Source organism: Schistocerca serialis, chromosome 2 (genome assembly GCF_023864345.2).
Source record: "Schistocerca serialis cubense isolate TAMUIC-IGC-003099 chromosome 2, iqSchSeri2.2, whole genome shotgun sequence".
In the NCBI taxonomy this organism is placed as follows: Eukaryota; Metazoa; Arthropoda; class Insecta; order Orthoptera; family Acrididae; genus Schistocerca; species Schistocerca serialis.
Window position 1 is genome coordinate 701,648,555 of NC_064639.1, and position 22,875 is coordinate 701,671,429.

Below are 22,875 nucleotides of genomic sequence, written 5' to 3' on the forward strand. Positions count from 1 at the left end.
AATACAAAAGTTCAAAAAATGTCTGACAGATGGCGCTTCATCTGATCAGAATAGCAATAATTAGCATAACAAAGTACATTCAAGCAGGTGTTTATCAGCCAGGCTGGGGATGATGCGATTCTGTAACATATTGGCGTACCTCTCACCCGTCACATTAGCAGTTACAAAACGAGAATCACCTGTTTACTCGAAGAAAAAAGGCCCGATAACGGTAGATGTGGTAAATCCAACCCATACCGTGACCTTCTCGTCGTGCAATGGAGTTTCCACGGCAGCTCTAGGATTTTCGGTAGCCCAAATTCCGCAGTTATGGGCGTTGACAGACCCTCGGAGCGTGAAATGAGCTTCGTCGGTCCACAACACGTTACTCAACCAATCGTCATCTTCCGCCATCTTTTGAAACGCCCACACCGCAAATGCCCTCCGCTTCACTAAATCGCCAGGTAACAGTTCATGATGCCGATGGATTTTGTACGGATAGCATCGGAGGTTACACAACCAAACAGTAGTGTATGGAATGCGGGTGCGACGTGCGACTGCACGAGCGCTGACTTCCCCGTGCATAGACGAACCCGCTACAGTCTCCATTTCTTCCTGAACTGTCTCAGCAGCATTACGCCTTGTGCTCGGTCGGCCACTATGGGGTCTATCGTCTAAACAACCCGTGGCTTCGAACTTCGAGATCATTCACGGCACAGCTGCGTTTGTCAACGGACCTTTACCCGTTCGAATCCCCTTCCTATGGCGATAAGATCGTAACGCTGAACTAGCACATTCCACATTCTGATAATACAGCTTCACTAAAAGCGCCTTTTCAGGTAACGTCAACATGTTGCGACTGCTGGCGCGTCTGATTCTCTGTCTCATTACAGCTCTATTTATACACAATTGTCATGTGCAGTCACTGACTTTTTGCTGTCCAGCGCCATCTGTCGGAGATTTTTTGAACTTTTTTTGTTCTAATAAAGCCCCTTGTCATTCCAAGCATGTGTGTCAATTTTTACCTCTCTATCTACATTATTCCGTGTTTTATTAAGTTTTCAAATTTATACTGACTTTTTGATCACCCGGTACATCTACGTCATTTCCTCTCTGAATGCTCTCAGTTCGTAGTAACTGACGGAAACTTATCGAGTTAAACAGAAGTAATATCTAGTGTTCCCAAAGGAAATGTTCTAAGCTCTCTGCTGTTCCGGATCTACGTAAATGATTTAGGAGATAATCTAAGCGGTCCTCTTTAACTCTTTGTAGATAATGCTGTCATTTGCCGTTTTGCAAAAGTTATCTGATGACCAAAACCAATTGCAAAATAATCCAGACAAAATATCTGTATGATGTGAAAATGGACAGTTGCCTCCAAATAATGGAAAGATTGAAATCCTCCACGTGCGTACTAGAAGGAATCCGCTAAATTTCGGTTATACGATAAATCACACAAATCTAAAGGCTGTAAATTCAACTAAATACTTAGAAATAACAACTGCGAATAACATATATTGAGGCGACCGCATAGACAATATTGCGGGGAAAAGAAACCGAAGACTGCGATTTATTGGCAGAACACTTAGAAAAATGCAACAAGTCTACTAAAGAGACTGCCTACACTACACTTGTCGGTCCTCTTCTGGAGTATTGCTGTGCAGTGTGGGATCCGCATCAGATGGCACTGATAGAGGACACTGAATAAGGTCAAAGAAGGGCAGCTCGTTTTGTACTATTGTGAAATAGGGAAGGAAGTATTACGGATATAATACGCGAGTTAGGGGTGGCAGTCATTAAAACAAACGCGTTTTTCGTTGCGGCAGGATCTTCTCATGAAATTTCAATCACCAATTTTGTCCTCAGAGTCTGAAAATATTTTGTTGGGGACCACCTATATAGTGAGAAACGATCACCGTAATAAAATAAGCAGAGCTCGACCGGGATTATTTAAGTGTTCGTTTTCCCGTGCGCTGTCCAGAGTGTAACGGTAGAGAAACAACTTTAAAGTGGTTCGACGAACCCTCTCCAGGCATTTAATTGTGAATTGCAGAGTAATCACACATTTCACATTAATTTTTAGAGTATAGTTGCAGATGTATTAACCATGATGTTCATATTGCGACTGAATACCAGTATTACAGGTTGCACCGTCAGACTCGCAGACTAGCGCTTGAGACATTGCCGTATGGTCCGCTTTCCTTCCTCCAGCCCAAGGAGTTACGCAGGCTGCAGCATTGACAACTTCTCGACTGGAGTGTGGGCTCCTTGTAGGATGCTATCAGCCGAGAGCTGAATCGTGTTCCTTTTTACGATGCCGTTCATCCTCATTCATCCCCCTCCCTCCCCATCCAGAGCTGAGAATGCTTAACGGCGGTGATAAATGTCGGAGTGAAATATGTTCGCAAAACACTGCACTCCCGCAATGCGACTAAATCTGATGGTCTGTCAGAGCAATGTCATATATGTCAATTTCAGAAGAAAATAACTCAAACGGATCTAATTTACTCAAACAATGGATATTTTCAAAGAGTTTTCTGGAACTAAATACGGAAATAACGCTCACAACACACTTCAAATAATCGCAGATTAGCACCCACCGATCATCTGAGAATGCAGGATAGCAGGTTCGTACAGAGTTGTATACGTAGCATACGTACGAAAACTGTCAGTAAGTTTTCTCATTAGTTATTACCAATAACGTTAAAAGGGGAAGACTATCTGCTGGGAGGGGGGAGGGGGGGAGGACTATCTCTTAAAACGTTGGTATGTAAAGGTCGTCACAAAAACGTGAGTGTATCTTTTAAAATGCTCCTGCCTATCACAAAAAGGGACGTTGCTGCAGGGATGCACATGAAAGGAGTGTGCTTAATTTATTTTCATACATATACTGTGAACAACGTGTGCTTCTGCCTTCATCACACCGACTACCTTTCATGCTTGTACGAGGGAGCGATGAACAGTGACGCCTCCTAATCTTTTATATGAAACCTCTTAAAGCGTTTTAAGTAAAACAAACATCATTAGCATTCAACATCTTTATTCTTCGTGTCTACATATTTATTTCTCAACATGGTCGCCCGGACGATGAACACAATTCTCCAAACGAGAGACGAGTTTGTTGATAGAGTCACTGTAGAATGTTTGACTTTGTTGACACAGCCGCAATGTTTCCTCTGCTTGCACAGCTTCATCACTATCAAAGTGAAATCCTCGAAGAAGTCGAAGTTGTTCTTTAAGTTTGGAAACGGATGGAAATCGGATGGGGCCAAGTCGGGACTACATGGAGGATGATCGATGACAGTGAACCCAAGGCGTCGGATTGTTGCAAATGTCGCAGAGCTCGTGTGTGGTCTGACATTGTCATGCTTAAGGAGAGGCTGCTCCATGTGTGGACGAACTCTTCGAATTCGAAACTCGATTACAGCTGGCTGTTTCTCAGACACTGACATAATTGTGTTACCGCCATGTTACACACTGCAGTTCTGAGCCTTCTTTTCTTTTCTTTGGTCTCATTTTGTTCGATATTGTTCGTTGCGATTGTTCGGAGCGGATGTCCTATGACACCCGTTCAAGTTAAGTGTTGAGCCGTTGGCTCAGTTTATTATTATTATTATTATTATTATTATTATTATTACAGCGGGCAGCTAATCCTCTGACCCAACACGCTGAGCTACAGTGCTGGCAAGCCCTCGAGCGGCAGAGGGCTGCAAATACGTAAAGAACAAAGATGCGGAATGCTAATAACATTTGTTTTATTTAGAAAGATTTAATAGTTTTCACATTAAAAATTACTTTTCAGCACAGCCTCGTATTACAGAGTGATTGATACATTTGAATAGGGCCCGTAACGTTCAAAAATGTTCAAATGAGTGTGAAATCTTATGTGACTTAACTGCTAAGTTCATCAGTCCCAAAGCTTACACACTACTTAACCTAAATTATCCTAAGGTCAAACACGTACACCCATGCCCGAGGGAGGACTCGAACCTCCGCCGGGACCAGCCACACAGTCCATGACTGCAGCGGCTTAGACCACTTTTTTTTCATTTTGTTCGTTATTGGTCGTTGTGTGTGGTCATTGCGGACGTCACATGACATCCGTTCAAGTTCGTTTGTTGCTCCTTCCACTCAGTTTTTTATTACAGACGCCAACCAGCTCTCTAACCGCTCGGCTAATCCCGCGCGGCGGCCCGTAACGGATAATTCGAATCTAAACAAGCATGTCACAGAAGGTGGCGTTATGGAGGTCGCACTATAATTTGTTTCATGGCATTTGCATTAATCCGAATGGCAGTTGCTTTCAAGACACATTTTCGTTTGTTTATTTGCTTTTTTGCGTCTGTCTTTTGGTGTTAGGTACACTTGACAGCAAAAAAAGTGGGTCACTGCCGAATACAACCAACATACCGTAGCTGTGTTGCAGGTCCTCTAAACAGCAAAACCCCGTGGGGTACAGTCGTTTGACTACACACAATGGGTACCGCAAGAGACTACTAAGAGACCAAAGGTCTTTATGGGTTGGCTCTGAGCACTATGGGACTCAACTGCTGAGGTCATTAGTCACCTAGAACTTAGAACTAGTTAAACCTAACTAACCTAAGGACATCACAAACATCCATGCCCGAGGCAGGATTCGAACCTGCGACCGTAGCGGTCTTGCGGTTCCAGACTGCAGCGCCTTTAACTGCACGGCCACTTCGGCCGGCGGTCTTTATGGGAGTCAGTCTAAGTGTCAACTAATATCATCATACAAAACATATTAGAAAACACGTTCTTAGCGATGAGGCACCCCATAACACTCATAATCTAAACTTAATTACAACAAGTGACATTCCAAAAGTTCTGAGAAAACGGATTATTTTACATATATCGTACAGTAATCCTTAGGCAAAATTAAATACTTGAGACAATATATGGAGTTACAAAGCTGTACAGCAATTGGAAAAAAGTTTTTCGCTCTCCAAAAGGTTTTCCACCCACGTGCTGAAGTTCGCTCAACGGCGAGTGGCTCTGGAAACTGGATATTGTACGAACCAGTAGAAAAACGCGATTAACGGCAACAAGCACTGTAAGGAAATCTCAACATTAACAGCGAATCACCAGTAATATCATTGTTCTCATAACACATCAACAGCTACGTGTACACAAATTTGAACTTCAAATGACATGACCAACGTCGTCGTTCTGGACCCAGATTCAAACCCAGCACCTATAGCCATTGCTAACTAAGCTAAGCTTTGTTTGTGCCTTATTGAGACCCGATCACTAGGCCTAAAGAGACATGAAGTATAGACGTTTGCACCAGTATCAGTTATCAATTCAAATCCTGAAAATAAATGACGAAAATGTTTGTACTGAACTGGGAATCCTGTAATAACAGTTACCGTCCTGGGAACTACCCCCAACGACGTTTAATATGGTGTCATTCACAAGGAACAAGGTATGCTCATGTTTAAACTTGAAATGCCGTCATATAAAGCTTGTGACAGGGATGCGAACCCAGCACCTAATCGGATTGTTAACGAAGAACAGCCATGCTCAAAAGTATCCGAACGACCTGGATTGCACTTCGCCTCATTCCCATGCAACCCATGCTGTCTAGCAGATCCTCTAATTGCTCCTTGATACAGTCATTTGGCTGTTGAAAATGGTTCCAACAAGTCACCACTAGAAAACACTGCTCTGTATTGCAATAACTCAAGATGTAAAGTAATACCATGATACTACAAATATCAGGGAACACCTCATCACAGATACGACTGTCCTTAAGGCTTGTAAGCTCGCATTTATTGCAATAACTGACATACCTGAAATGTAAGCACTCTCATTATTACGTCAGATAGGTAATGCACGTAGTAAGTTCGTCGTATTCATGATTTCCTCTTCAAAGTAACATACCATACTTGTTATTAAACACAAAATGTCATTAAAAATTTACATTATTCACGAGCAGCTAGTTGAAAATATGTATGAACTTCAAATGACACGACGAACCGACTCGTTCTGCATATGGATTCAAACCCAGGTCATGCAAACTAAGATTTCGTGACTGACGCAAATTAACAGTCATTCCTGACTAGACCTAAAGAGAGTGATATACCTCGACTTTAGACGGTATCAGTTAACAAATATCAACTTTAAATTAGATAACGTAAACATTTTTAACGGTCGCGAATTCCTACCCAGCATCTATTGTCCCTGTTAACGAACTACGAGAGATTTTAAATACTGCTTCTTCACAAGTAACTTACTTGAAATCCAGTGAGGTAAAGCTTTGTGTTGGACAGGGATTCGAACCCAGAACCTAATCGGATTGTTATCGAAGCACAATCAACGTTGACATATCGGATTTTCTCGGCAGTAGCTAGATGTATTAACTGAAATGACGAGACGAAACATTAACTTTTTCCTTCCCAGGACTCCAACCCGGCACATATCGCTGTTATATTGTAGAGAAAAGGATCGTTAGGTATGGGTTTGTTACACCAGCAGCGACATGTGAGCATGTTTGAACTAGAAATAATATGACAAAGAGTTCAGTGCTGACTAGGAATCGAACCCCAAACATGTCGTTGTTGACTACACACAAAGAGACGTCAGCTACCGAATTTTTCTCCACCAGCAGCTCGGAATAACATCCTTGAACTTACAGTGATCTCTTAAATAGTTCTGCGTCTCACTGGGAGTCAAAAACGTCAGATATCGTAAGTGTTGCCAGTGAATGAAAATGCATTAGAAATAAAAATTATTATCCACCAGCAGATAGGTGTTCTCATGCTAGAGTTTGATAATACATTGTGAAAAGTTTAGTGCTGGGCCAGGATTCCAACCCATTCAAGTGCAATATGTTGAGATGTTGAAGAATCTGCGGTTTTGAACGAACAACAAGTTGTAGTAGAGCTGTATTGTCACGAAGGGATCAAATTCCGCGTTAAGGGTGGTCTGAGTTGCTTTACCAGTTCAGAACCAATTTTATCGCCATACAGAAGCTCAAATAAAAGACGGAATAAGTGTCCTGTGACCATACACAGGGTTTGTTTCGTCACTAGCAATAAATAACTAGTATAAGAAAGGTTACTGGTGGTAGAGTTTCTACATGTCGCCACTCCTTACTTTACTGTGGTTCCGCCTAACGTCTACTTGGTAGAGAAGGAATATCATGTTTAATGTGATTTTCAGACCACAATGCCATTATACCTTCTTCTCTTGGCGTAGCCAGAAGAGAATAGAATCTGCCTCTCCCTATAAAAAAAAATCGGCAGAAGTTGGAATCGAGCCGAGACCATCATCATATGAAACTATCATCAGTCCAACAGACCACTAAAGCCTTTTCGCTACGACTGATTTCTCTATCATATCACCGTTGCGGCACACAGGCTCCCTGTAGTGGTTTGCAGGATGTTCAGTACATTCATTTACTTGGTTGACCGAATCGCCATGAACTAGCTGCCTTGGCTACCCAGTGCATACATTCGACTCTGTTTTGTAATCACCGAAATAAAATAACGTAACTGCCACCTACACAGAACTGCCAACAGTGTAGGATGCAGAAATTTAAGTAGGAAGTGTTCATTTCCATTTGAGCTACTCTATTGCGCTATCTGTTTGTTGAAATCATCGTGCAGTGCAAAAGAAATGCTATAACTGTCTGTCTCTCAGAAGTCTAGATCCGGCCATATGCATTATCTCACAGCACTGTGGAATGCCGAAGTTCTGGAAGAACTGTTGTTAACTTCCTGAGGTGCTGTAGCTACATCACAAGTAGTAGCGTAACGGTAAGCGTCGCACACTGTTGATAAAACGTCGCGTGTTCTCTTACATTCGCTACTACATTTTATTTTTTAAACGCAATTCTCCTGTCTGCGGAAGTTATCAATTTAATGGAACTTTGAACATAATCCTCTTCACTTCTCAACACAAAATAGTCCCATGTGGAAAAAAGGCTAACTTCTGCGTCATTTTGTTATTTTCTGGTTTAATAGACGGCCAGGCAGCAGATGCGTCTCGAAGCTTTTGTATTATGTATGGGGAGAGCGCATCGTGCCAAAATAGTCAGAAAAGTATTTTCTACATTATCTGTCGTCTGGTTGTGGCATTTTATTCTTCTTCAAACCTTGTTTGACAGCTTTAACTCAGAACAAGTTTTCTGCATGGATGTAATCAATAAACCGCATGTGCATTGTCAGACTGTGATAGATAACATCAGTGAATTCGTATATATCATTGATGATTAATTTCTCTCTCATGTTTAGTATTGTTTTAACAACACTAAAAGAAACCTTACGAAAACTGTGCACTGTATTATAAGAAACGAAAAATAATTACCCACGATAACCTTACGACGATAGTCTGTTTTAACAAAACTGGGTATCTGTACACAAGCGTGCCCGTATCTGCACTAATTACTAAAATACTTCTCACTTAGATTTCGATTGGGTCTGTGTAAACCCAAAATTTGCTTGTCAGCAGCGGAAAGAGGCGTTACCTGTTGTGCAGCATTGTAAGTTTTTCACCATTGCACTATGGGCTGAAACTATTTTCTTATGATTTCCTTACTCATGTTTGATCTGACTGCTTGCAGCTCTTACACAGAAAGGTAAAAAAAGATACACTCTGCGAGACTGGAACCACGAACAATAACAATCGAGTTTCCACAGGTCAGCACGTCAACACACAGCTAGCGGAGAGACATGGTTTGCGCTTTCCCCTTACGAGGCCAATAGTGGCTAGAACTCGTAAACCGCTATTTACAGGAGGAGATTAGTTGCGATTGCCAAGTTCAATGACTTTGCTGGGCTGAAAACCGTGAATTTACAATCTTCTGTTACACCTCAAACGATAACAACTCAGGTTATTCAGTGGAAATGACACGAGACATCAAGTGAACTTTGAGGCTTAATTCCGTGCACACCAGCAAGTAACTCGTCGATCACAGAGTTGCCAAACACACCTTGTGTTGTTGCCAAATCTCAGTTACATTATCAGCAGGAAGAAGACGAACCGACGTGATCCTACAGCGGGCTGGGAAGTCACCATAGCTGGCGCCTCAATGACGCGGCTGCTACGGCCTGGGATACGTAATGCGTCTGATTCGCATTTCTGTAACTAGGTTTAGGGACTGGAGCTTAGTTACTAGTAATACTCAGAACTGACTGCTACTAAGCATCATAAAGCAGTTGTTTTTATATTTCTTTCGTAACTGTACTCAAAACTAAGAAACTCATTCACGGACGTTTTCGTGCCTCGCCGATAGTCGAGCACAACAAACAAATAAAAATAAAAAGAGAATGTGGTTGTGTGTGTGTGTGTGTGTGTGTGAGAGAGAGAGAGAGAGAGAGAGAGAGAGAGAGGTTTTTTTTGGGGGGGGGGGGGGAGGGTACAAAATTGTTGTAAGGAAATTGAATACTGGTATGTAAAGAAATCTTTCATTAAAATGACTCGTTCCACATCATTACGAAATGTCGTATTCATGATCTATGGAACAAGTATTAATCTAATCTAATCATATTGCTGACTATCCATGAAGAGTCATGAAGTACCGAAATTTTCGCCTATATCAGTAACCAAATCTAAACTTGAAAATAAAAGACGACAGTTTTTGTAATAAACTGGGACTCTTATCAAGACCTTTTCGTCCCTGTTAACTAACCATGTAAGATGTCTGATATACCTCAATTCAGAAGTAACGAAGTGTGTATGCATTTAAAGATGAAGCGCATGATGTGAAGTTCTGCGACGGAGATACGAACCCAAGACGTAATCGGATTGTTAACTAAGTAAAATAAAATGTTACGCATCGGTTTTTCTTGCCAGCTATTAAGTGTTTGAATCTAAAATAAGGACACAAATTTTAGTTCCTGTGCGACAATCGAACCGCACTCCTATCGTTCTTCTTTATTGTTCACGAATATTGCTTAAGTATCAATTGCTTACTCACCAACAGTAAGATGTGTGTGTGTTTGTCCAGAAATTGTTGGCAACATGAACAGACATTAAAAATGCACGTTAATTTACACTAGCAGACCGGTGCGCACGTGATAGGGCTTGAAATGAAATTATGAATATTTTTGTACTGGATCAGGATTCGGACCCACATATTTACCTGTGGAGGAGACCTAGAGAAAACTGCAGTCTTCGGAAAAGGAATGAAATGATTGAACTATACTGTTCCGAGAGATTCAGATCCTCGAAAGAGGAGATACGAATTCGAATTACAGTCCAGCAACAAATTTTTCAACGTCTCTAGTTCAATCAAGCACAAGTAAAATAAGAGCCCTGTTCCTTTAGATGGCTATCAGTTCATCAAATAAAATAAAATTTTCTAATGTAAGTAAGTTTACTGGTGACAGTATTTCTGTTTACCCTGACCTCCACCTATGTCATTTTCCAACGTAAACCGACTCCGCCCAGTTTGGAATGAAGGAACGTGATGTTTAATGCGGATTCTGGATTATAACAGCTTTATCTTGAGGTTACCAGAGGTGAAGTAAATCTGTGTGTGCCTCTTAAAAGTAAATGCCTGAACCCACGCATTGCACTTGTGATAGTTCGTTCCACTAGACCATTGTGGCCACATTTCCCAGCCCCAGGAGTGTGCTATAATGGATGATGTGCTTAGCTTACTAAACTAGTCACGGTGGGAAAAAACGCGAGTCTGTTAAATGGTTAAGTAGAAGCAAGCTTCTGACGTGGAGATTATGCTATTCTCATGTCAGCAGGATGTAAAGACTCTTCTAGGCGTCATAGCCTCGATTTGAAGCCATTTTGAAATTTCTTAGTTCGAGAAAATCCACTGTGAAGTGTAAAGTTACCGGATAATTCGATTATCACCGTCATTATTACTATCATTTTCTTCATACCGCTGCTGGAACACATGAGCTTGAAGATCATTCAAGTCCTTTTGGTCATTATAGAATTAGTTGTCCAAGAACAGGTTCTTTCCCTGTCTGCGGATTTCTTTTCATGTTAATATCAAGCATCAGCAATTACTCGTAGATTACATTAAAACTGAAGTAATTGATGAAGATGTCACTTGATAACAAAAACGCACTGTCTTTCTTCATTTACCTGCGCCTAGAAATGGCTGTCGAATACTGCCAAACCAAAAGCCAAGGGATCTTACTGCCTTCCGATATACGTCGCTGTCAGTTCTTCCATATGATTTGGTCGACGTGACCTGTTTCAAGTTGTGCATGACAGAGAATGTTTTAGAAAATCAATTGTTTTCCTTTGCTATAAACAGAAAGATCTTCATTCTTATCTAACCAAGTTCAAAATTTTCGCAGTATTAGTTCACATGCAATATTCGCTCCTGTAATGTGGAAAAGTATTTCACAGTTGCAAAACCCGCATCCGACCAATTGACATTACGCTGACCATAAATTCTAGCTCAGAGTGACACCAGTTTAAGTAACCTAATGTAGCGAATACTGTTTGCCAGTTCTCTTTCTCACCGGAAAATACGGTACTAACCCATTGGGCTTCATAAGTACACTGTAACAGCAGTTTCTGAGTGTGTGCAGTGCATACGGATTGTTGCAAATCGTGGTGCTCTCTCTTTCACTTCTGTATACATTATGCCTGATTTAAACGGGCCATTTATCATTACAGGCCCTGGCCAGTGCAACATCATACTGACAACAGTATTGTGCTTGTATTGACAACCTCACTGTTCGTTTTACCTGGTTTTGTAATCATTTAAATAAAATAACACGATCTTCCAGTGGGTGACATTTCGTCCCCCTTTTCCTTCTGTGAAATTTGTCAGTAAGCTTTTTGCCTTCGAACCAGCGAAATGCGGCAGAGTACGACTGGTAAACAATAAACAAACGACGATTTAGTGCCGTTAACACGATTTCTTTAAACATTGGCGTAGCTGAAGGAATTTAGTTTCTTCTTAAATCGTCTTATGCAGCAACGTTCACAGATATTTCAAATAGGAAAAGCTATTTATCCAGGTACGAAGGTTGTAAAACAAACTTCCCACAGTTTGTGTCAAGTTGATCTTTTCGTCTGATAGCACTGAGTAAGTATTTTGTGTAAGAGGTATTAAAGTAGTGTTTTTGTAGCTGTGGGAATCATTGGTAGAAAACGAGTTTCACACCAATGGGTACAGTACCGATAAATATTCAAAATGATTATCTACCTGCGTTTCATCCACAAACTGAGGCGTATTTGTAATATTGAAGCTAGACAAGGTATCCTTGTCTTCCTTGACTGGGCATTGGAAGGCGGTTACACACACGTATACGAGGGTAACCCCAAAGGTAAGGTCTCCTAAGGTACACGCAACTGCCACCGCAGGCACAAACGAGAGATTCTTAATTTTAAAGGCAAACAGAAACCACACTGTTGGCTACATGGTGGCAAGGTGATAAAGAGCAAGACTATGGATACGAAGGTCTCAGGTTCGATCCCTCACCAGTCCCACGATTTTTATGTGCCGTTTTACACATATTTCCCCTGGGGCAGTGTTTGTTGATGTGAAAAATGCCGAGTTGCACTGTGGTCCGAAAGCCACGTAAAACTGTACGTTCCCCTATTAACTGGCTAGGTAAGTCAACTCAAAGGTCGGTTCAAAGCTACAGCATACCACCTCCAACAAGACCGTGCCTATTAAAGCACTCTGGTGTACAAACCACTCTTGCGACTGATGACTGATTTACTTTCTATGAGTTCCAAAACTAATGATCTTCGGGTTATTAACAATTTTGTGTTTTCATGCTGTAGCTTTGATACCAGTAAACGTAAGTAACCGGCCGAGCACTGTCACCGTTCGAGTTGTCAATGCGGTAGACGCCGATGCTGTCGACCCCAGTTACAATTTTGGTCATGGCTATGTTTCAATCGAATACCTCTATGGGCCTTTTTGCGTATTTCAAGATATACTTTTATACACTTGGTACGCTTCCATATTGATATCTGATAGAGTTGTGTTTAGCAACATGAATCAGATATGTGTTTCCGTGCAATATATCGGACAACACGTCAGTGCAACGAGATTTCGTTTATGTGTTGCGCATGTTGCGAGAAATATTTGTGTTTTGCTTGCTTCTGTGATAGGTTTCACCCCACTGAATGCAAACAAGCTCACGAATAGACTGTCAATAACTGGAATTACGCAATAACACACTTAAAAGTTGTATTTTTGCATTATGTATCCCGATGAAAATAACTGTAAACAGGTTATATACTTGCTTATTATCGCGCTTCTCGATGTTTTCCTCAAAAAATTAAAATAAAAATAAAGAGAGAGAGAGAGACAGTGAGAGAAAACAGAAATGTATTTCAAATATCAGCTCAGTGACGCCATGTTCGTCTCGTGATGTAAAGCAAGGATAATTTGTAGGTAATATCTCGTTGTACTAGCGATATGTATGGCTTCGGGGTTCTTTGTTTTCTCTCTGCAAACAACTAGAACAGAATTCAGTAACAAAGTGGTAAGAACACCTACTCAGTGCGCCAATTAAACACTCGGCCATGCTTTGTTATTTTGTTAATCGTCTGTAATGCAGTAAACGTCCTTGATTATTGATTTGTAATTACTACCATTGTTATTGTTGCCGACCGCGGTGGCCACGCGGTTTAGGCGCTGCAGTCCGGAACCGCGCGACTGCTACGGTCGCAGGTTCGAATCCTGCCTCGGGCATGGATGTGTGTGATGTCCTTAGGTAAGTTAGGTTTAAGTAGTTATAAGTTCTAGTGGACTGATGACCTCAGATGTTAAGTCCCTTAGTGCTCAGAGCCATTTGAACCATTTGTTATTGTTATTCGTCACCCCACAACAGCTTTCCTATCACTCATTGCCGCCGATGCACGTAACGAATGTATCAGGATGAATGGAATGTGGGATGTTTCGTCACGGAGAATATACACATTTATCTCGGCGTCTTGTGTCAGAGTAATATGAAAATCTCAATAAGAAAAGACGACAATAACACCCAACTATTTCTGTCCACTTAACACCATGACGACAGACAAATTGGCGTCTCACTGTATTTTGATTATAATTCGTTAGCCTTTTTGCGACCTCATTTTAATACCTTTTGGGATCAGGCATAATATTTTGCTTTTTGAACACCGAACAATAACACACAAAGATAGTAGATGGAAGAGTACAAAGAAAAAATCAGACTCATAGGTGTGGATCCAGTTCATCATAAGACGACTAAACAAGAGGGAAACATTACGAAAGCAATGAATACGCTGGTTAGTATACATTATTTGTATAGATCTGAAGATGAAATGGCGTAGATCTGCACAGTGCCCGCATCTGCACTTTAGTTTCTGTCTTAATGGGCATAATTTTTAGTTTCTTCTCTTCTGAATTATCAAATGAATTGATTATTACGTGGTACAGAATAATTAGGTAACTGTGTTTCTTACAGCTTCCATTCGCACCAACATTTTTCTACATTCTCGTGCAATTCATGAAATTCTACTTGTATGATCACAAAACTGCACATAGGTGCAACCGATTTCGAGGTGCAAAGTGTTTGTTATCTTACTTTTCGTGACAGGTTGGCAAAGTTGATTTCCAAAGACTTTTTATTGTACTGAAATAATCTTTTGTAACAAAGTAACAAGGTAAGTGTTTTATTCGTATATATTTTGTGGGAAACTGTAATCGTAATGGAAGATTACACACCTGAATGTTTGACACAGCTGGTAGGAGAAAACGCTGCATATTAACCAAACCCTGCGCCTCCTCTCCGTATCCTTCTATGACACGAGCACAGGATTCTCCTCCTATAACATTACAGAGCTATTCCTAGTACAGCTGAGAGTTGGCAACATCGTAACAAACATTTGGCAACGCTGTGACAGTGCAATCACTTCCGCATATGGTACTGAACTGACTCGCTAAATTCACTTGATGTTCCCTTTCCATTTGAATGACTCGTCGTATATAATCCTCACGTAAACTAAGACACTGAGACAGAAATTTCAATTTTTTGGCTAAAGAAATGTTATTCTTCACATAAGTGACAGCTTTTAATATCTTTCACGATGCGTTATGAGGCTGAGCGGCCAATACCACGACGAGAGTGGCGTGCTGACAGCAGTGTGTCCGTAGCCCCGTGGTACCGCCTGTGCCTCGTGTTCCAATGGTTAAGAGAATCGTCAGTTCTAACCGTCGGCACGATAGCTCAGCGTGTTCGGGCAGAAGGTTAGCAGCCCTCTGTAATAAAGAAACTGAGTTAATCGATCAACAACGAACTTAAAAGGATGTCTTACGACGTCCGCCCCGAGCAGATTCAACGAACAAAATGAGATTAAAAAAAAAAAACTGTGGTACGGGCAGCGCGTGCGAGCTTTTTTTTGTGTATTATTTCATGGAGCTGCGAATTCCCAGAAAAAATTCCGTAACAAAATCAGAAGAAAACCTTTACACATCAAATCCTCTTGACAGCTCGACTCAGTAATTTGTGTTAATGGTCGTAGATCTCGGCTTTCTGACTGCCAAGCTGCTATACAATACAAGCGTCTCTGAGAAATTCGAATCGACCGTCAACGATACGAAACTCAGTAATTTTCTTCACTTAAGACTCCCATGCCAGGGTGATAACTATGAAGGAAATAAATTGATTAGCAAATCGCAAGAAAATACTTTCAGCTCAAAGTGCAATGGTGGAAAACTTACAAATCCGCACAACAGGTAACACCTCTTTCCGCTGCTGACAAGCAAATTTTGGGTTTCTAGGAACATGTAACTTTATTTATGAAATGTCACATTTGCAGACCTGTTGAGTATGACACAACATACCATTTCAACATAGACCCAATCGAAATCTAAGTGAGTAGTATTTTAATAAATCGTGCAGATAGAGGCACACTTGTGTACAGATACTCAGTTTTGTTAAAACAGACTTTCGTCGTAAGTTTATCGTGGGTAGTTTTATTTCATTTCTTACAATACAGTGCACAGTTTTAGTAAGGTTTCTTTTAGTGTTGTTAAAACAATACTAAACATGAGAGAGAAATTAATCATCAATGATATATGCGAATTCTCTGATGTTATCTATAACAGTCTGACAATGCACATGCGGTTTATTGATTACATGCATGTAGAAAACTTGTTCTGAGTTAAAGCTGTCAAACAAGGTTTGAAGAAGAATAAAATGCCACTACCAGACGACAGCTAATGTAGAAAATACTTTTCTGACTATTTTGGCACGATGCGCTCTCCCCATACATAATACAAAAGCTTCGAGACGCATCTGCTGCCTGGCCGTCTATTAAACCTGAAAAGAACAAAATGACGCAGAAGTTAGCCTTTTTTCCTGATGCGACCATTTTGGATTGAGAAGTGAAGAGAATTATGTTCAAAGTTCCATTAAATTGATAACTTCCGCAGACAGCAGAATTGCGTTTAAAAAAAAAATATAGTAGCGAATGCAATAGAACACGCGACGTCTTGTCAACAGTGCGCGACGCTTACCGTTACGATACTAGCTGTGACGTAGTATAGCACCTCAGGAAGTGAACAACAGTTCCTCCGGAACTTCGACATTCCACAGTGCTGTGCTATAATGCATATTGCCGGATCTAGACTTCTGAGAGACAGACAGTTACAGCATTTCTTTTGCACTGCACGACGGTTTCAACAAACAGATAGCGCAATAGAGTAGCTCAAATGGAAATGAACACTTCCTATTTAAATATCTGCATCCTACACTGTTGGCAGTTCTGTGTAGGTGGCAGTTACGTTATTTTATTTCGGTGATTACAAAACAGAGTCGAATGTATGCACTGGGTAGCCATGGCAGCTAGTTCATGGCGATTCGGTCAACCAAGTAAATGAATGTACTGAACATCCTGCAAACCACTACAGGGAGCCTGTGTGCCGCAACGGTGATATGATAGAGAAATCAGTCGTAGCGAAAAGGCTTTAGTGGTCTGTTGGACTGATGATAGTTTCATATGATGATGGTCTCGGTTCGATTCCAGCTTCTGCCGATTTTTTTTTTATAGGGAGAGGCAGATTCTATTCTCTTCTGGCTACGCCAAGTGAAGAAGGTATAATGGCATTGTGGTCTGAAAATCATAATAAACATGATATTCCTTCTCTACCAAGTAGACGTTAGGCGGAACCACAGTAAAGTAAGGAGTGGCGACATGTAGAAACTCTATCACCAGTAACCTTTCTTATACTAGTTATTTATTGCTAGTGACGAAACAAACCCTGTGTATGGTCACAGGACACTTACTCCATCTTTTATTTGATCTTCTGTATGGCGATAAAATTGGTTCTGAACTGGTAATGCAACTCAGACCACCCTTAACGCGGAATTTGATCCCTTCGTGACAATACAACTCGACCACAACTCGTTGTTTGTTCAAAACTGCAGATTCCTCAACATCTTCACATATTGCGCACGAATGGGTTGGAATCCTGGCCCAGCACTAAACTTTTCACTATGTATTATCAAACTCTAGCATGAGAACACCTATCTGCTGGTGGATAATAATTTTTATTTCTAATGCATTTTCATTCGTTGTCAACACGATATCTGACGTTTTTGACTCCCAGTGAGACGCAGAACTATTTAAGAGATCACTGTAAGTTCAAGGATGTTATTCCGAGCTGCTGGTGGAGAAAAATTCGGTAGCTGACGTCTCTTTGTGTGTAGTCAACAACGATATGTTTGGGGTTCGATTCTCAGTCAGCACTGAATACTTCGTCATATTATTTCTAGTTCAAACATGCTCACATGTCGGTGTTGGTGCAACAAACCCATACTTAATGTTCCCTTTCTCTAGAATATAACAGCGATACGTGCCGGGTTGCAGTCCTGGGAAGGAAAAATTAATGTTTCGTCTCGTCATTTCTTTTAATACAACTAGCTACTGCTGAGAAAATCCGATATGTCATAGTTGCTTGTGCTTCGATAACAAACCGATTAGGTTGTGGGTTCGAATCCCTGTCCAACACAAAGCTTTATCTCACTGCATTTCAAGTAAGTTACTTGTGAAGAAGCAATATTTAACATCCCTCGTAGTTCGTTAACAGGGACAATAGATGCTGGGTAGGAATTCGCGTCCGTTAAAAATGTTACGTTATGTAATTTAAAGTTGATATTTGCTAACTGATACTGTCCAAAAATGAGGTATATCACTCTCTCTATGCCTAGTCAGAAATGACTGTTAATTTCCGTCAGCCACGAAATCTTAGCCTGCATGATTAGTTCAAATGGCTCTGAGCACTATGGGACTCAACATCTGAGGTCATCAGTCCCCTAAAACTTGGAACTACTTAAACCTAACTAACCTAAGGACATCACACACACCCATGCCCGAGGGAGGATTCGAACCTGCGACCGTAGCAGTCACGCGGTTTCCTGACTGAAGTGCCTAGAACAGAACGGCCACTGCGGCCTAGCCTGCATGACCTGGGTTTGAATCCATATGCAGAACGAGTCGGTTCGTCGTGTCATTTGAAGTTCATACATATTCTCAACTAGATGCTCGTGAATAACATTTTGTTTTAAATAACAAGTATGGTATGTTACTTTGAAGAGGAAATCATGAATACGACGAACGTAGTACGTGCATTACCTATCTGACATAATAATGAGAGTGCTAACATTTCAGGTATGTCATTTATTGCAATAAATTTGAGCTTACAAGCCTTAAGGACAGTTTTATCTGTGAGGAGGTGTTCCCTGATATTTGTAGTATTATGGTATTACTTTACATCTTGAGTTATTGCGATACAGAGCTGTGTTTTCTAGTGGTAATTTGTTGGAACCATTTTCAATAGTCAAACGACTGTACCAAGGAGTGATTAGAGGACCTGCTAGACAGCTGCGTTATGTAGGTCGCATGGGAATCAGGTGAAATGCAATTCAAGTCGTTCAGATACTTTTGAGCACGACTGTACATAAAATCAGATGTTAAATATCAAATGTTTTCACCAATAGCGAAATGCTGGGACCTTAATTAACGATAGAATTGTTTTTGCCTGACTGGGATTCGAACCCAGCATCTAGCACCGTCGTTTTCTAGCCAGGAACAGACGATAAATAGCTATTGTTGGTTCACCAGTAGCTAGATCGGCGAATGTTTAGCTAGACATCAGGCGCTAAAAGTTCTGTGCTGAATGGAATTCAAACCCCGCACACGTGGTCATTATGAAACTTTAACTATCAAATTCTTTTCCAATAATAGCTAGGAATGGCATGTTTGTACTTTCAATGATGTGATGGAAAATACTTTGCTGGCTAGAAGTTGAATCCACAACATGTCGTCGTTGGTGATCACACCGAACACAACGTCAAACCCAAATCCGTTTTCACCAGTAGGATGGAGAGGAATGTTTGAACTTGAAAAGATGTAAGGAAACGTTTGATCTTGTAATGTTGTGATAAAAAGCTCATCATGTGGCTGTGAGTTGAAACGAACACGTTACAGCTGACAACGCACCAAGAGACGTTGAAAATGCAACTATTTTTCACCAGTAGTTCGGAGTGCACATGCTAGGGCTAGAAATGAAATAATGAATATTTTGTGCTGATCAGGATTCGAAACCAGATAGAAGACTTTCGAGGATGCTTAGAAGAGTTTGCAATCTTCGGGAACACAGTGAAATCGAATTCTAATCCCAGTCCAGCACCACAATTTTCAACGTCTCAGTTTTAAATAAAGTAAGAGCCTTGTGAACTTACATGGCCATTGGTTCATTAAATGAAATACGTTTTCTAGTTTACGACGGCTTGCTGGTGACAGAGTCTCTACCTTACGGGGTTTCTCCATCTGTCACTGCTCAACCGAATGCCACTCTGCACCAGTCGGCAGCGAAGGGATGTTATCTTTACTGCGGGTATTGAACTACGGAGCTTACTGGCGTTCTGCACTTGGCGTTACTAGGGATGAAGGAGAGCTACTTGTGTGTGTTAAAAATCTACGCCTGATGTGAGATATGAACCTACACGTTTTACACATCAATACAAGATTAATCCATCAGACCACAGAACCCCCTGTCAAGCAAATAATTATGAATTGCAGAGTATTCATTTAGATGTAGATGCAGATGTCAAGCGACGCGTAACAGGAAGAAAGGCGGGATTTGGGAATGGATAGAAGTGCAGAGGGCAAAATATAAGCGTGAAATGCTTGCAAAGTATTGCTTACTTAGATGTGTGCCACAGTTCGTTTTATCTTAGGACCGAGAGATAAGGAAGGACTGTTCTCAGCGTCATTGGAAACCGCTAGATTTGTTTACAAAGTTTTAGGGGAGTGTAATAGAAGGGCACTTGCGGCGATAGTGTCAGAGAGAGAGAGAGTGTGTGAGAGAGAATAGAAGAGACATTAACAACGAGTAAACATAAATGTTCAAATGTGTGTCAAAACTTATGGGACTTAACTGCTAAGGTCATCTGTCCCTAATCTTACACACTACTTAACCTAAATTATCCTAAGGACAATCATACACACCCACGCCCGAGGGAGGTCTCGAACCTCCGCCGGGACCAGCCTCACAGTCCATGACTGCAGCGCCTATGACTGCTCGGCTAGTACCGCGCGGCGAGTAAACATGATACAAAATCGTTGGCGTATTGCGTGGAGGACGGAGGGTGTATTCATGGATGGAGGGGATGAGAAAGACGTATTTGAAATAACAAAAACTACTGTGACAGAGTCCATCTACGCTGATTAGTTTGTAAGTATGTAGACAGGGTATAAATGAAATCAAAATAGAATACTTAACCAACTGTATACTCAAAAGAAACCCACTTGAATTAAAAGGGCAACTCAGAGGAAAGCTAACCGATATTTTATGTTTTCTGTTGCCACGCGATCTTCCACTAGCTCCCAATGAGGAAAAATGACGAAAAAGAAGACATAACAAAACATTTTAAGAACTCTAATATTTTATCCAGAATCCTTCATTATTTTGTACTTCTATCACGCGTCTTGGCATAGAATGTATAAGCCGTCGGACGTAACAGCCTGAAGGAGCAACTTCCTCCCAGGCTTCGAGGACGCAGTCCCAAAGAGAATCCGCAGTAGTTGGTTGGTTTCGTGGCCAGTTCTCTGTTAATGTTCTGGCGACCTCAGCCCACATGTTTTCCATGGAGTTCATATCAGCCGCCCGTGGCGGCCAGTCCATGACGTTGACGCCAATCGTGGAGAGCCGCTGCTGAATAAATGCAGACTTGTGAATGGGAGAATGGTCCTCTTCCAATGTGACGTCCCCTTCTTCGTACAGCATTCGCACTGACAGAAGCATCACATTTTCCAATATGTGGGCATACTCGCGCTGTCCAGAGTTCCTTCTATACTGTGAATAACTCCCGCCCCTCTCGCAAAATTCCAACCCCAGCAGGTAACAGATAGCCGGCCACTTCTTCTCGTCGTGGTTTTATATTCGCGTCGATGGCGAGTCCCTTGCGGCCTGAAAACGATTCGTGGACCGTCGTTATTGGTGGAAAACACCTTCTCATCAGTGAAAATGACGTTGTCCCACGACGCCCTGAGACAGAGCTCCGCAAATGCTAGCCGATATAAAACGTTGTCTTCGCTGAGCTCTTGTTTCGCGGCGGATCGTCGTGCATGCAGTCCAGCGTCCATCAGCCTTCGGCGAATCGTGTCACTGGAGCCAGGGAAGTTGGTCTCCGGCAGCAACTGCTTCGCGTTCAGAAAGGGATTTTCTCTGCTCCTAGACACTAGGTCCCTGTCTTCCTGCTGTGAGCTCACTCTGTTCCCGCCTGAGCCAGGAGCCCTGTTGGTGGTGCCTTTTTCAAGGCAGATCCTCCACCATCTCGTTTCAGTGGTATGTGGTACGCCATACCGTCTGCCAGCTTCTCTGATGGAACATCCTCCTTCCTCAATGAGAGCGACGACTCTACCTCGGCCAGCCGGAGTGGCCGAGCGGTTCTAGGCGCTTCAGTCTGGGACCGCGTGACCGCTACGGTCGCAGGTTCTAATCCTACCTCGGGCATGGATGTGTGTGATGTCCTTAGGTTAGTTAGGTTTAAGTAGTTCTAAGTTCTAGGGGACTGATGACCTCAGATGTTAAGTCCCATAGTGCTCAGAAATATTTGAACCATTTTTTGACTCTACCTCGAATAGACCTCTCCCAGTGAGCCATTACGGCGTACAGCCTGATGTGTATTTCTGCTTGCCGCTCTTATACTGATTCCAGGAGAGGACGTAAACATATTTACGTCAAACGGAGCGGCAGAGGCAGAGGCATGCGGCGCAGCCGTGCTGGCTCGTCCCGAGCTGTTGGCCCACCAACGCCACCGCCAGCTCGCTCACTTCCGTCTCGCCTCGGCCAGCCTGGCTGGCCCGTAGCTCGCGAGCCGCGGCTAGTACAGACCCGCGCCGCATGGCTACGGTCACCCCTTGAAGGATCTAAAGTTACACCTAACCTACCCGTCTGTAGTACAAACTAACGCAGCTACAGCTATTGTGCTATAAAATGTGCAGGCACACCTACAGTTGACGATTTATTCAAATATTTGACGAACAATACTTCCAAAAATACATTCATTTTAAACATAGCTACCACAAAATATTTCACCTAGCTAGCAATAGCATGACGCAGGAAACTATACTTTCTTGTAAGAGCTGTGCATTAGATGTAGCCTTAAGAAAACCTGTATTCAACCACGACAACTAAGCGGAATGTAAAAGTACAGGTTTGGCGGCAGCTCCTCCAAATAATAGTATATACTTATTATATAATACACGTTTTGTGCACTTATAACATGTACTCAGTGTCTCTGAAACAATACGTGCTGCACGACGGAAATTACTTTCTGCTGAGGCACTTCATTTACATCTCAGTGATACACGACTACTAGAGAACGTTGCTCTTTACGGCAGTCAATCCACTTGTAAAATAACACCATGCTATTGCAGATATCAGGCAACACGTTACTAGGG